The following is a 13,189-nucleotide window of genomic DNA, read 5'->3' as shown; positions in this document are numbered from 1 at the left end:
TCTTTGCATGTGCAGGTGTCCATTCACGGAGATTGTGAGGATCGTGACCGGCCGGAGCAAAGGAACGAGAGTGTCAACTCTTCTACAACACTAAGCGTTGGAATCCAAGTAGGTTCTCGTAATCCACCTTTAATTTGCAATTAGGAACTTGCGTGATAGCACTGTTTGATTGTTGCTAGACCCATTTTGGGCTAGTGGGATCGCCTCTGTCTGCAGAGGGGATTTACCTCTCCAAAAATTTGGTGACTCCACTGGGGAAGCTATTTGTTGTTTGATTTGTAAACTTTGGACGGAGCCTGAAGTACGGCCAGGTAGCCTTCGAAATGCTATTGCTCTGCATTAGCGAAGTAGATCAACGCCACTTCAGTCAATCTCCGGTTTGGTTTACGAACCGAACAGCTTGGAGTTTGTCTTGCACTTTGGTTTTCTCTTGTTTTGCTTACTTAGATAAGCTTTCTGGGTTGGATTTTTAAGTTGTTTCTTGCTTCCTGGTCTGTCTAGATACTGTTGATCAAGCCCTGGACTGCTTGTTTTTATTTTTAAGCTAGCAAACTTGATTAGCACGACTTTTTCCCTGACAGTCGCGCCAGTGGGTGCATGTTGCACAAAAGCAACTCGCGCTAATCCCTTAATAGCGCAAGTTACATCCTGACAGTCACGCCAGGCCTGTGAACTTTTCCAGTTTGCTTGTTTGGAAGCCTTCTGAACTTGGATTTCTGTCTTTTCACATCTTTTTCAACTACTGGATTGTGTCAAAGCTTTGTTTGACTGGTTTTTGACCTTCATCCTTCGGGTGTTTGCCTCTTTCCATCGATTTCATATCCCAGCCCTAGAGAATCTAGTGACTTTGTACATCGAGCCTTCCGTGAGAGTTTTTGGTTCTTTGATTGTCCAGTCGACTTCTTGGCTGTTTTTTTGGCACTTGTATAGTGGTTGTCAAAACTGTTTATTGTATGCTTCGAGCAATCTACCTCTTTTTTGTTTGGATTTCGCTTGGCTTCGTTTGGGCTTAGATCACATAGCTCATTGAGGTTTTTGTGATTTTTCTTGGTTTGAAAGATTGTCTTGGTGTTTCAGACTTGATTCTATTTTCATTGAGTGAAATTTGTTTTTTTACTCTTTGTTATTATCTCTCAAAATTTGTTTAAATGCATTTTGCCATCGAAAATAAAAACAAACAATCTCTTTTGCATTGCATTAGTTAATGGAAATTAGCGCTTTTTGTTGTTATTAGCAATTAGTCACTTTTAAAAAAAAGAAAAGAAAAAAAAAGTTTCATTTATTGCCATTAGCTGCATTAGAGTCATTGTTGATTGTTTGATTGAAAGATCTCAACTCTTCTATAGTTAGCGTTCATCGAATGGAATGATATATTTTGGCATATAGCTTGCATTTAGGAAATTGTGAGAGATTACATACAGTAGGACCTGGAAACTGAAACCTAATCAAATATCAACTCTAAAATGAACTGAATAAATCTAAAAATGCATTGGAACTTAACGCATACATCTAGAGGTCTAGGCTAGAGACCTGTTTCGGCGTCGTTAAACCTAGTCACTGTTGTTTCACATTATGGTTGGCTGATTCCTCCTTTTGTGACTCGATAGTGGTCTAGCACGGATTTGTGCTCCCACGTACCGTCGAGTATATGTGGAGACCCCACTAGGTTATCATCCTTTATCCACAGGAAGCCGTGTCTGCCGCCTTACAAGCCGTAATGCACTGAACATAGCATTCGGGAAGATTGACTGCCGTACAGGAAGTCCTTGGTTTTCATCTGATTGCCAAGGTGTATATGCAGTTTTACGGATTGTTTGGTAAACCTTTTGCCTAGTTCTCCAGAGTAGTCACTTTTGACCCTTTTCGGACTCCCTAAAAGAAAAGGTTCACCTGAGCATTTGTCACTTTGGGCTCACTAAATATTCGAAGGAGACTAAAGTCATCTTTTTGTCCTTTTCTCGACTCTTAAAACATGAAAAGGTCAAGTTCAGTTCCTTTGTCTTAAAATTTATTCGGCCACGATTCACATTTACCCGGTTAGATCTTGTTTGCGTTAGCTTGAGTAGGGTCCTGTCTCGTTAGATTCCCTAGGATTTTGTGAAGTTTTCATCCTGGCGGAATTACCAATTTCGTCTTCATCCTTTGCCGAGATACCGGTTGTGAGTGAAACTCTTCCTGTTATTTCGAGTATACAACCGATTAATTCTCGTGCTCCAAGCGACGAGACTTACGAGTTTCATTGGAACCCCGTTTGGGAACCTTCTGAAGACGGTATCCCTTTTTGGGAATACACTTCCCCTCGCATTTTGGCCCCACTATTTTCTTCCGATATGGAGGAAGTATCTCTTGCTTCAACTGAAGAATCCGTTGCGACGATCGGTGAAATTCCAACCGCAACGGAACCTATACTTGTTAGTAGTACCCCTACTACTGGGAGACTACCTCCAGGCTATAAATCATTACAGGATGCTATGTCTTCTAGGACTCCCTCCACGAGTTCTATTTGGTCACAACTCGCCATTCCCACCACGGAGCCTTTTACTCCACAAAGTCGCAGTACGTCTGTTACCTCAATCCCAACCATTCCAACGGTATGTGTAGCTTCTTCGACTCCCGTTCTTAGTGGTCCTTCGGCCTCTATATTCAGAGTCTTTGATCCTGCGTCAAACGTCCCAGCAGAGGGGCCATACGACCAGTATTTATCACATCTTGGTAGGCCTTTGTCGTCTCAACCTACTATTGAGATTTCAGTCCCGTTGTCAATTGATTGGGGCCCCACCTATTATCATGGTGGCCAAGTATCGTCTGCGCAATCCCAAGGACCACCTAATCAAGACCAACAGTCACACACAAGGAAACCTGGGAGCCAACAAGGACAACCCTTTTAGGGACAACCTTTGGCCTCTGGTGGTCTGTCTTTCACCTCTTATGCTCAACCTTCTGGTAACTCAGGTCAATCTTCTATTCAACAAGCCCAGCTTGGTATCCAGCAAGGTTATCCTACTGGACAAATTGGTCAATCGTATGTTCACCCCAACCAACCTAATGTCCAGTATGGTTCAACGTCTGGACAAGCTGGTCAACCGTATGGTCAACCCACTGTCCAGTATAGTCAAGCACCTGGGCAAGTCGGCCAGCCTCAAATCCAATCAGGCCAACCAACTGCCCAGCCCACTCGGCCATCTGGTCTGTCAGGACAACCCTCAGTTGTGCAACAACAACTCCACCCCCAGCAGGTACAACCTTCTGGGCAGGTGGTCCAACCTCAATATCAACTAGGTCATCCTTCCGGCCAGATAGCCCAACCTACAAGACATCTTTCTGGCACTGCTCAACCCGGTTTTATGCCCCAGGATGGACCCCAGGCCCCATCCGGTCTTCAAATGCAAGTTGGAATTCAATCCCAACCAGTTTATCAAACTCAGCCTGTTTCTCAAACTCAGTTTGGAGTCCAGCCACCTTATGGTTCCCAACAACCCCAAGGGCAACCTTTGTTTGCCCCATATCGAAATTATCAACAACTGCAGGCAAATCCTTATCAGAATTATCTGCAACCGTATGGTGCTCCTGCAGGACAGTTTGGTGATCCATGGAACGCTGGGGGGCAGAACCAAAATCCCTATGGACAGAATCCCTACGGATAAAACCCTATGGTGCCAAATCCATCCGGACAAAGCCCATGGGGGCAACCACCAGTGGGTTGGAACCTTGGTGCTCCATCCTACCAATAGCCCCAGATGTCCTTCAATCCTCAGTTACCTTTCTTAGTAACTTTAGAATTACCGGATGTGTCTAAACTGACCAATGATCTGATTCTCCATAATCCGTATTGGCCTCCGGTTCCGACGAAAATTCCCGGTGATTCTCCCAAATTCGATGGTAAAGCTAATGAAGATCCTCAAGCTCATGTCAAGACCTATCACTTGTGGTGTTCATCCAATTCGTGGCTTGATGATTCAATTCGGCTTCACCTTTTTCAAAGGACTCTCACTGGCTCTGCAGCTAAGTGGTATATTGAGCTCACTCACGGATCCTTTCAGGATTTTAACTCATTGGCTATGGCATTTATCACTCATTTTCAGTTGCCCATTCGATATGAAACGGGTACACACCTCCTGACATCCTTAAGACAGACAACGGCTACACATATCTCTGATCATATCCATGAATGGAGATGGCGTAGACGTATGATCAAGTTTTGGATTCCCGACCAACTTCTTACCGATTGGTTTACGACTTCGTTCGTTCCTCCAATAGCTCGGGACATTGCCATGGGAGCATGTGTCACTAAAGAGCAAGCTATCGCGCGCGCTCAGTACCTTGACTTGGTTTATTCTCAGTCTGGTACATTGTATGATTATTTGCCTGATGCCCTGAGACCAGGAACATCCAAAGCCTCGTCGACACCCACTGTTGACGGTATTATTGGTTCTGTTAACTCATCCTTGAAGAAAAATTCCGCGAACCCTGGGAAGCAAAAATCAAATGCTTCGAATGAACACACTTCTCAGGTTACACCCACTTCGAATATCACTTCCGAGGTCAATGCCGTCCAGTCCACCACGGCAGACAAAGCCTCGAAAGGAAAGAAGAAGGGAAAAGGGAAGAATAAGCCAGATCAACCCAAACAGGACTCCCCTAAACCTCCACCCGAGGAAGGTGCCAAGCGCAAACCCAAGTATCCTTGTCTTATCTGTGATGAAGATCACTATACCAAAGACTACCCTAAGCAGTCTGAAGTTAGTCGTTTGTTGAAAGGTGCCCCTGGGACTCCTGCGGTGCTCAAAGAACCCTTTCCCTCGCAACAAACTCAAATGGTGGTCGACCCCTCTCAACCTCCATCTTCCTTCAGTTCCCAAGTATTTATGGCTGGGATGATACCTGTTCACATCAGTACTGGAACAAAAGAATATCCATCATCTGCCGGGAAAGAACCTGAGGTCCCCTCTAGTGCTCCTCCGTTCAGTTCAGGCCCGCTCCACATCGAGAGACCTAGCACTGAAACGCCTATTCGACCCCCTCCAAAAGGAGTACTCCGGAAATCTTCTTACAACCCAAATGCTCGTGTTGCACAGCACTACAATATTGTTGAGGACTTAGCTCAGACTCCGTCGGCTATGTCCGCTTTAGAAGTTCTCCAGAGCTGCCCTTCTCAGAGGAAGTCCTTGCTATCGACTATCGGTGGCATAGACCCGGCCGACTCGGATTTGATTACTTTTGACTTGGAATGCCATACGCTGAGACTGCCTCACCAAATCGCATTCCTCATACAGGTTATTATTAATTTCAAAACGATTCATCGTACAGTCATTGATGAAGGTGCTTCAACTTGCATCATGTCTGTTGCCTGTTGGAAAGCTATTGGTTCTCCGACGCTGAGCCAGTCTCCCACAACCTTGGAAGCTTTTGATGGAAGAGCATCCCGTCCTTATGGTATACTCCAACATTTTCCCATCTCTTTGGAAGGGAAGACGGTCGAGATGGAAGTTGAAGTCGTTGATGCTAATCTTACCTACAACCTCCTTCTCGGACGTAGCTGGATATACGCGATGCAAGCTGTAGCTTCATCTTTGTTTCATATCATTCGTTTCCCTCATCAAGGGAAGATTGTTACCGTAGACCAGCTGTCATTCTTTGCCTCCTCTTCTGAAGGCAACATCCCTTTTGTGGAGCATACCTCCAAATCATCTGAGAGTCTGGGAGCTGGGCTTTTCAAAGATCCTGCCCTCATGGGTGTTTTTCCGCTCCCACCTCCTAACGTCGCTTCCGTCAATATGATTACTACTCGTTCTGATCCGTGGATCCTCCCTCCCACTGATCAAGTAGAATCTTGGGGCGATGAGATGCCGTTGAGTCCTACCGAGCTCAACTATGTCGAAATCATTACTGCATCGGCTCCCTCTTCTGAACCTGCTCCTTCGAGCAAGGTTCTCGACTCGTTCGCTCCATCCTCAAGGCTTGGAGATGAGACTTCTTTGGACCCTTTAAAAGAAATATTCCCTTCTGACGAAGCCATTATTGAGACTATGTCTCCTGAGGAACCTCCTTGGCATGATTCTCACCATCGTTCCTCGTTTCTCCCTGCCCATTAGGATATGCTTATTTGTCTCGAGCGGTTTGCTCCTTGTCTCCCATTTCAAATCCTTCAAACACCTATCCAACTTTATCAAGTGTCCTCTGAAGGAAATATGGCGAACATCACGCAAACCCAGCCTATCGATATCTCTGCGAAACCAGGGACTGTCGAACATTTGCACATTGGATTCACTTGTACTCCGGAGGAGATTCGACTCTATACCAATCTTTTTTGCGAATTTCGTGACGTCTTTGCATGGTCCTATGAAGAAATGCCCGGCATTGATCCTAGCATAGTGGTGCATGAGATACTCACGTACCCGGGTGCTAAGCCTGTTCGTCAACGTTTACGCCCTGTACACCCCCGCAAGGCTGCAGCTATTAAGGCAGAAGTGGAAAAGCTTCTTAAAGCTGGTTTTATTTATCCTATGCCACTCACAGATTGGGTCTCCAACATCATACCTGTGAATAAAAAACAGGGGACCATCCGTGTTTGTGTCAATTATCATGATATTAATCGGGCCTGTCCTAAAGATAATTTCCCCACACCATTCATTGATCAAATTATTGACGAGTGTGCCAGGAGCGAAATGTACTCTTTTATGGACGGTTTTTCTGGGTATAACCAGATCAATATTGTCCCCGCTGATCAACACAAGACAACTTTTATTTGTCCATGGGGCACTTTTGCCTATAAGAAGCTCCCTTTCGGTCTCAAAAATGTCGGTGCTACCTTCCAACGTGCAATGTCTTATGCTTTTCATGACATTCGCCACATTGTACAACCATACCTGGATGATCTACCAGCTCATTCAGCCAAACATCAGGACCACCCTACTCACCTTCGTGATATCTTTCTTCGCTACCGACACTACCGTATCAGACTCAATCCTCACAAATGTGTCTTCTGCATGGAATCCGGCCGACTTCTCGGGTTTGTCATCTCCCGAGAGGGCATCCGTTTGGATCCCCTTAAAGTCAAGGCTATAGTGAATCTTCCTCCCCCTGCTTCTTTACAGCAATTGCAAAGCTTGCAGGGTAAAGCAAACTTTCTAAGACGATTCGTTCCAAACTATGCCGAGGTGGCTAAAGGTTTCACACGGTTGCTAAAGTGAGATGTCCCTTTTCATTGGGATACCATCGCTTAGGAATCTTTTGAGAGTCTCAAGGGTCTCCTTGTTTCCGCTCCATTGCTACGTCCTCCGAACTGTCATCGCGACTACACTCTGTATTTGGCCGCCGCTGACACCACTATCGGCATGGTTCTCATTCAAACTGACGATGATGACACTGAGCATGTTGTATATTATCTCAGCCGCAACCTTTTAGACATGGAAACTCGATATGCTTATGTCGAGAAGTTGGCTTTGGCCGTCGTTTGTGCTGTCCAACGCTTCCGTCACTATATTCTACTGCGCACTACCACCGTGGTTTCTGATTGCAACCCCATGATGTATATTTTGTCACGCCAGTTGCTGGGGGGCAAGTACTCAAAGTGGATTGTCATCCTCCAAGAGTTCGACTTGGAATTTACCACTGCCAAGTCCAAGAAATCCCTTGTATTCGCTGAGTTACTTTGCTCTTTGCCATCTTCTTCCCCGCCCTCTCACTCAGAGGATCATATTCCGGATGAGACTTTGTTTCTCATTAGCACCCTCGATCCCTGGTACGAGGATATCATCATATATCTACAAACATCCTCCTTTCGCCCCGGCGTGTCCAAAGATGCTCGGCGAAGGATTCGTCATCAGTATTAACCATACCGTATCATTGGGGACACACTATACCGCCTCGGCGTCGACTCTGTTCTCCGCCGATGTCTAACTCTCGAGGAAGCTGAGCGTGTTTTGAATGACTGCCACTCTGGCGCTTGTGGTGGTCACATGTCCGGATATGCCACTGCCCAAAAAATCCTCCGTGCTGGCTACTTTTGGCCCTCTATCTTTAAGGATTGCATTCTTGCCATCCGCTCTTGTCATGAGTGCCAGATATACCAGCGGAAGATGTGAGCGCCTCCCGCTCCATTGCACCCTGTTGTCACCGTCGGCCCTCTTACAAAATGCGGCATTGATTATACGACCTCTAACCCTCGCTCGGCCGGGGGGCATGGGTTTATTATCGTTGTCGTCGATTACTTCACTAAATGGGCCGAGGCAATGCCCACATTAACTGAAGACGGTCACACAGTGGCGCAATTCTTATTCAACCATGTTATCTCGTGATTCGGCGTCCCTCAAGCCATCGTCACTGATCACGGGAAGCATTTCCGTAATCTTATGATGACGGAACTAACAACCCAGCTGGGCTTACGACATGATATTTCGACTCCATACTACCCTCAGGCCAATGGCCAAGTTGAAGCTGTCAACAAGATCTTGGTTACAATGCTTCAGCGTACCGTTGGCATGCATAAGTCTAACTAAAATTTGATGTTGTTCCCTGCCCTGTGGGCCTACCGAACCTCCGTGAAGGATGCCACCGGTTTCACTCCATTTCAACTAGTTTATGGACTGGAGGCTACCCTTCCAATCGAGTGTGAAATCCCTTCATTAAAATTGGCCATCGAGCTACTTCCCAACACTACTCCATTAGAAGAACGCCTTCTTTACCTGGAACGACTAGATGAGACCCGTCGCCTAGCCTCTTTGGCCATTGAAGCACAAAAGAAGCGAGTCAAGACTCACTTCGATCAGACTATCCATCCACGTTCTTTTGTTGAGGGAGATTTAGTCCTGCTATATGATCAGGCAAATGATAAGCTGGGAGCAGGAAAAATCGAGTCTATGTGGCTAGGCCCTTACATTGTCAAGAAAGTTTTGCAAAAAGGGGCCTACGAGCTAATTGACTATGAAGGGAACCCTCTTGGGAAGCCCCGAAATGGGCTGTACTTGAAAAAGTACTATGCGTGATGCTTGTACACTTTATTTTGTACATACATGTACTTTAGCAGGTGTGTTGTGTGTGTGTGTGTGTACTTTTGAAGGCGTGACTACCGCTTATTGTGTCTTTCGCTTCTTGTGCAGATGTCTGATGCATCTTATGTTGGTTTCGCTGATGGTGCCTGCCGCAGTACTCGCAACTTGTCCTCTGCGGCATGGGTGATCTATGATCCTCATGGCGAGTTGATAGATCTTCAAGGTGTGTGTTTGGGCCGTACCACTAACAATGTCGCCGAATATTGTGCTGTAATTGAACTACTTTCTGAAGCAATTAATCTTGGCATTCGTGGATTGGTAGTGAACCTAGACTCTCAACTTATCGTCCACCAGCTCAACGGGCGATATTCCGTCAGAGACCATCGCATTCTAAGGTTGTACTTACGTGTGAGATTGTTAGAAAGGAACTTTGATTTCATCACATATCGACACATTCCAAGACAATTGAACACGTTAACTAATGCATTGGCTAACCATGTATTAGATAGACATTTGCGTAATATGTAAAACATCATACAAGAAAGCATATAAAGCGCAGTAATAAAACCATAGAAATAGGCATATGTATATATATATGTGTGTCGTAATGTTTGCACCATGTGCATCATATAGTCCAAAAAATAATACATGTTCCTCTCAAATACATCCGGAGACGACATGTCTCTCAAAAAATATGTAGGAAAAAGAAACCTAGGAGACTAGTCCCGGTGGTGCTCATGATAGCACAACACCGCGCGCACCAAGCGTCTCAACAGACGATGGACACGATTAGGCACCTCCACTGTGTGCCTCTGGTATGCAAATGGCATATATCCCAGTCTAGCATAATCAGGAATCCCTCGGGCGAGTCCCTCGAGATTCTGAATCAGTTCATCTCCCTCGGCACCCTCTTCCTGAGGGTCGGCTGCGGGCTGGTTCCTCCGAGCGATGGGAGACATGCCAACTGGTCGTTGCGGGCCAACATCTACATGTACATACATTTATTGTTAGGACAAACATGTATTAACAAAAAAAAACACATAAAACATCAAAAACAAAAAGAGATCTTACCCAGCTCTTCGTCCCACTCCTCTCCCTCAAGCAGTGGGAGATCCGGGTCTCCGGTAAAGTTTGTCCCTGCATAGGGCCAATCCTCCACCACAATTAGCTGACGGCGGAGCCATATGAAGAACTTGGGCCTCCAGGACATCTGCTGGCCCCCTCCTCCCCTGGGCATCAGTGTTGCCCAGCGAGCCATCCTAGGCTCTCGTGGCAAAGGATCAGCCACTATAGCTCCCTGTCCCTGAAAAATTGGTAATCGTTCCAAGAAGAACGATACCACGATCGAACCATACCCAAACTGCTTTACCTTTCCTCGCTTGCACTTTGTAAGCTGCCTCTTGATGTTAGTAGTCACTGCGGTGGCCCAGTCAAAGAGGGTAGGATTTAGGCATTCTGTGGCCAACAGAAGATGGTTCTTGCTTGCCTCATGGGGCGCCTGCACTCCTGCAGCTCGAGTAATGGTGAATAGTATCACCCTGAGAACCAAGTCTGGAATGGTGGGAATATCCACCTTTGCACTGTTCTTTCCAAATTGCGCCCCTGGGCACACTCGGTCTCGAACTTCAGTCATCTTCTCCCCGGAAGGTCTACTCCCGGTCAAAATTGGCCTCGCCCCTCTCCGTGATAACCCCATGATGAAATAGACATCGGACACATCGAGCCCCAGCACTTGGTCCCTTAAACGGAACACTTGGTCATCAACATCCCACAGATCAATTAAGAATTGTAGTAGCTCAGGCTGGGCGCGCATGTAAGGCGTAAGAAAGAATTTCTTAAGCCCAAAGTCCCTTAGGGCATTCATACACCCTTCATCCTCAAGGAACAAAGCATCCTCGGCATCATGTTCTCGTTCATTCCATTCTACTACCATTTTGCCTGCTTTCCTGCACCCAAAAGAACGCATAAACCGCAATTAGATCACTGGTAAACTTGTAGTCCAGTTAAATTCCAAATGCAATGGGAAATTACAAGCGGAAAATTAAGTTGCGTAGTTGGCGCGACTGTTTCTAAAATAGTCGCGCCAATGAGCGCGACCCCTTTAGAAAAATCGCCCCATTAGCGCGGGTCCGTGCCGGATACCCACGCTAATGGGCGAAGCCCTAAATTTTTTAATTTCCCCTTGCAGAGGTCGATCAGGAAGCCAAAATGCATAAAAAATGTATGGAAATGGAGCTAAGGGAAGCGCCTCTTACTTGGAACCGACGAAATCCCGAATGGTTGCACGGATTGGCTGTAATCACCGTCTGAAGTTCACTCCCCAAACAGACCACTGCTACTATTCAGAGAGGTAAAAAGTAAAAGTAATTCTATTTTTACCATTTTCACCATATTTATAAACTTTTTGACTTATACTTAGGTTTAAAAAGTTACTTTTTGAATATTTTAATATATTTTTGGTCGAAAATGGATTTTACGCTTGCTTCTTGTGCAGCGACAGGTCTTTTACGCAACTTCGATGGTGAAACGAGTTGTATTTTATACTTTTTCGGACTCGGTAAATACACGAAAAAGTCACTGTGGAGTCATCTTTCAGCTCTTTTCTGACTCGCTAAACATGAAAAGATTGCCGAGTTATCCCTCTTGACTCGTTAAATGTAAATAAGAGGCGGTCGTCTTTAAACTCTTTTCCGACCGTGTAAAAAACGAAAAGATCGTCGGACCCTTGTCGTTTCAGGTTCATTAACGGTTACGAAGCGACGTGGTTTCGATCACTTTTTTACTTTTTCAGGTCGAAATCACTATTCATGAAAAGTACTTCTCGATCGTAATGGTCGGGCGGTTCTTTCGAGCATTGTTTTATACTTTTTCGGGTTCGAGAGACACAACCTTACGAAAAAGGACACCCTTGGAGTTTTGTTTTCCGCTGTCTTTTCAAACTCTCTAAACATGAAAAGACGCCGAGTTCTTCCTTTGTCAGACTCGTTAAAACTTGATGACATTGGAGTCCGTCGAGATGACGTTACAAGCATATGCTATCCCCGTCAAGCTTGTTAATAAAAATAACTGGGGTACTCGCCAGAAATGGTGGGGAAAAATGGAACCATAATTATTGTCGTGTCGGCAGTATGTCACTCTTGAACATGGCACTTGTCTGCTTTCGTGTCTGGGTGGGGACATCTCATCTCATTTTTCACTTGCCTCTATGGATTTGGGTAATCCTGTTTGACCTCTCATCTGCTCATTGCCTCGTCATCATGACCTTTGATCCATTGATGTCAAATACTGCCAATTCCACTGTCGTGCCGCCGATATGTTCAAGAGAAGTTGACCTCTGCAGAATAACAACCTCCTTCTGATAGCTCACATAATTTTGATCCACCACAACATTCTTTCTCTGTCTCGTGTCGATGATGTGGGAAACACTATGGCCCACCTTCGATCAAGGTCACTTCCTGTCGACTTCAGCTCATTATCCAGGAAGCTGATCTAGAGACTCCTTTCCGGTGCCTTGGAGCCTGCATGCCTCAATGGCAGGTTCTTCGTGTTCAACGAGAGGTTTTCATCATTGGCCTCTGATCGAATGATTCTACAGGTGTTCGACGCCAGCTCACTGATTCACACGCCATAGATTGTACCTATAGTACCTTGAGGGCCATTGTCATTATTGGTGGTACCTCTCGCGTCTGTTAACAGTTTTCATTATTGACTGGTAATCAGACGATGTTCATGCATGTTCGACTTCAACTCATATATTCACATGCTTGAACTTGTACTTTTGTTCGGGTCGAGATGGAGCGCAAGACCCTGGATTTTGTCTGTTGGAATCCAGGCTGCGATTTTGTGGATTATTGTTACATGACTCATTCACTGGATGGCTGCGACCATGCCTGAGTCTATTCATCGATCCTCATCGGATGGCTGTGCCCATACCATGGATCTAGATTATTATGTACTCTGTTATGGATGGCTGCGCCCATACCACATATATCATGTGCTTGAGCTATCAGTTGTATCTCTCTATGCAGATTCTCCAGCGGCAGCTGCATGTGTTCTTGTAAAGCATTTCACCCCTCTCTCTCTCTCGGGCCTCATGCTTTAGGGGGCATCTATTACACAGTAATTTGTCACCATTGGTCACCGTCCCTGTTACCTCTTTCCTGCACTTTGGAGGACTCATTCCGAGACCTATGAGAAGT

The sequence above is a fragment of the Pinus tabuliformis genome, chromosome 7, assembly GCF_031772625.1.
Source record: "Pinus tabuliformis cultivar Carrire ecotype Pingquan chromosome 7, CPIR1, whole genome shotgun sequence".
NCBI lineage: Eukaryota > Viridiplantae > Streptophyta > Pinopsida > Pinales > Pinaceae > Pinus > Pinus tabuliformis.
Note: the sequence above shows the minus strand (reverse complement) of the source record.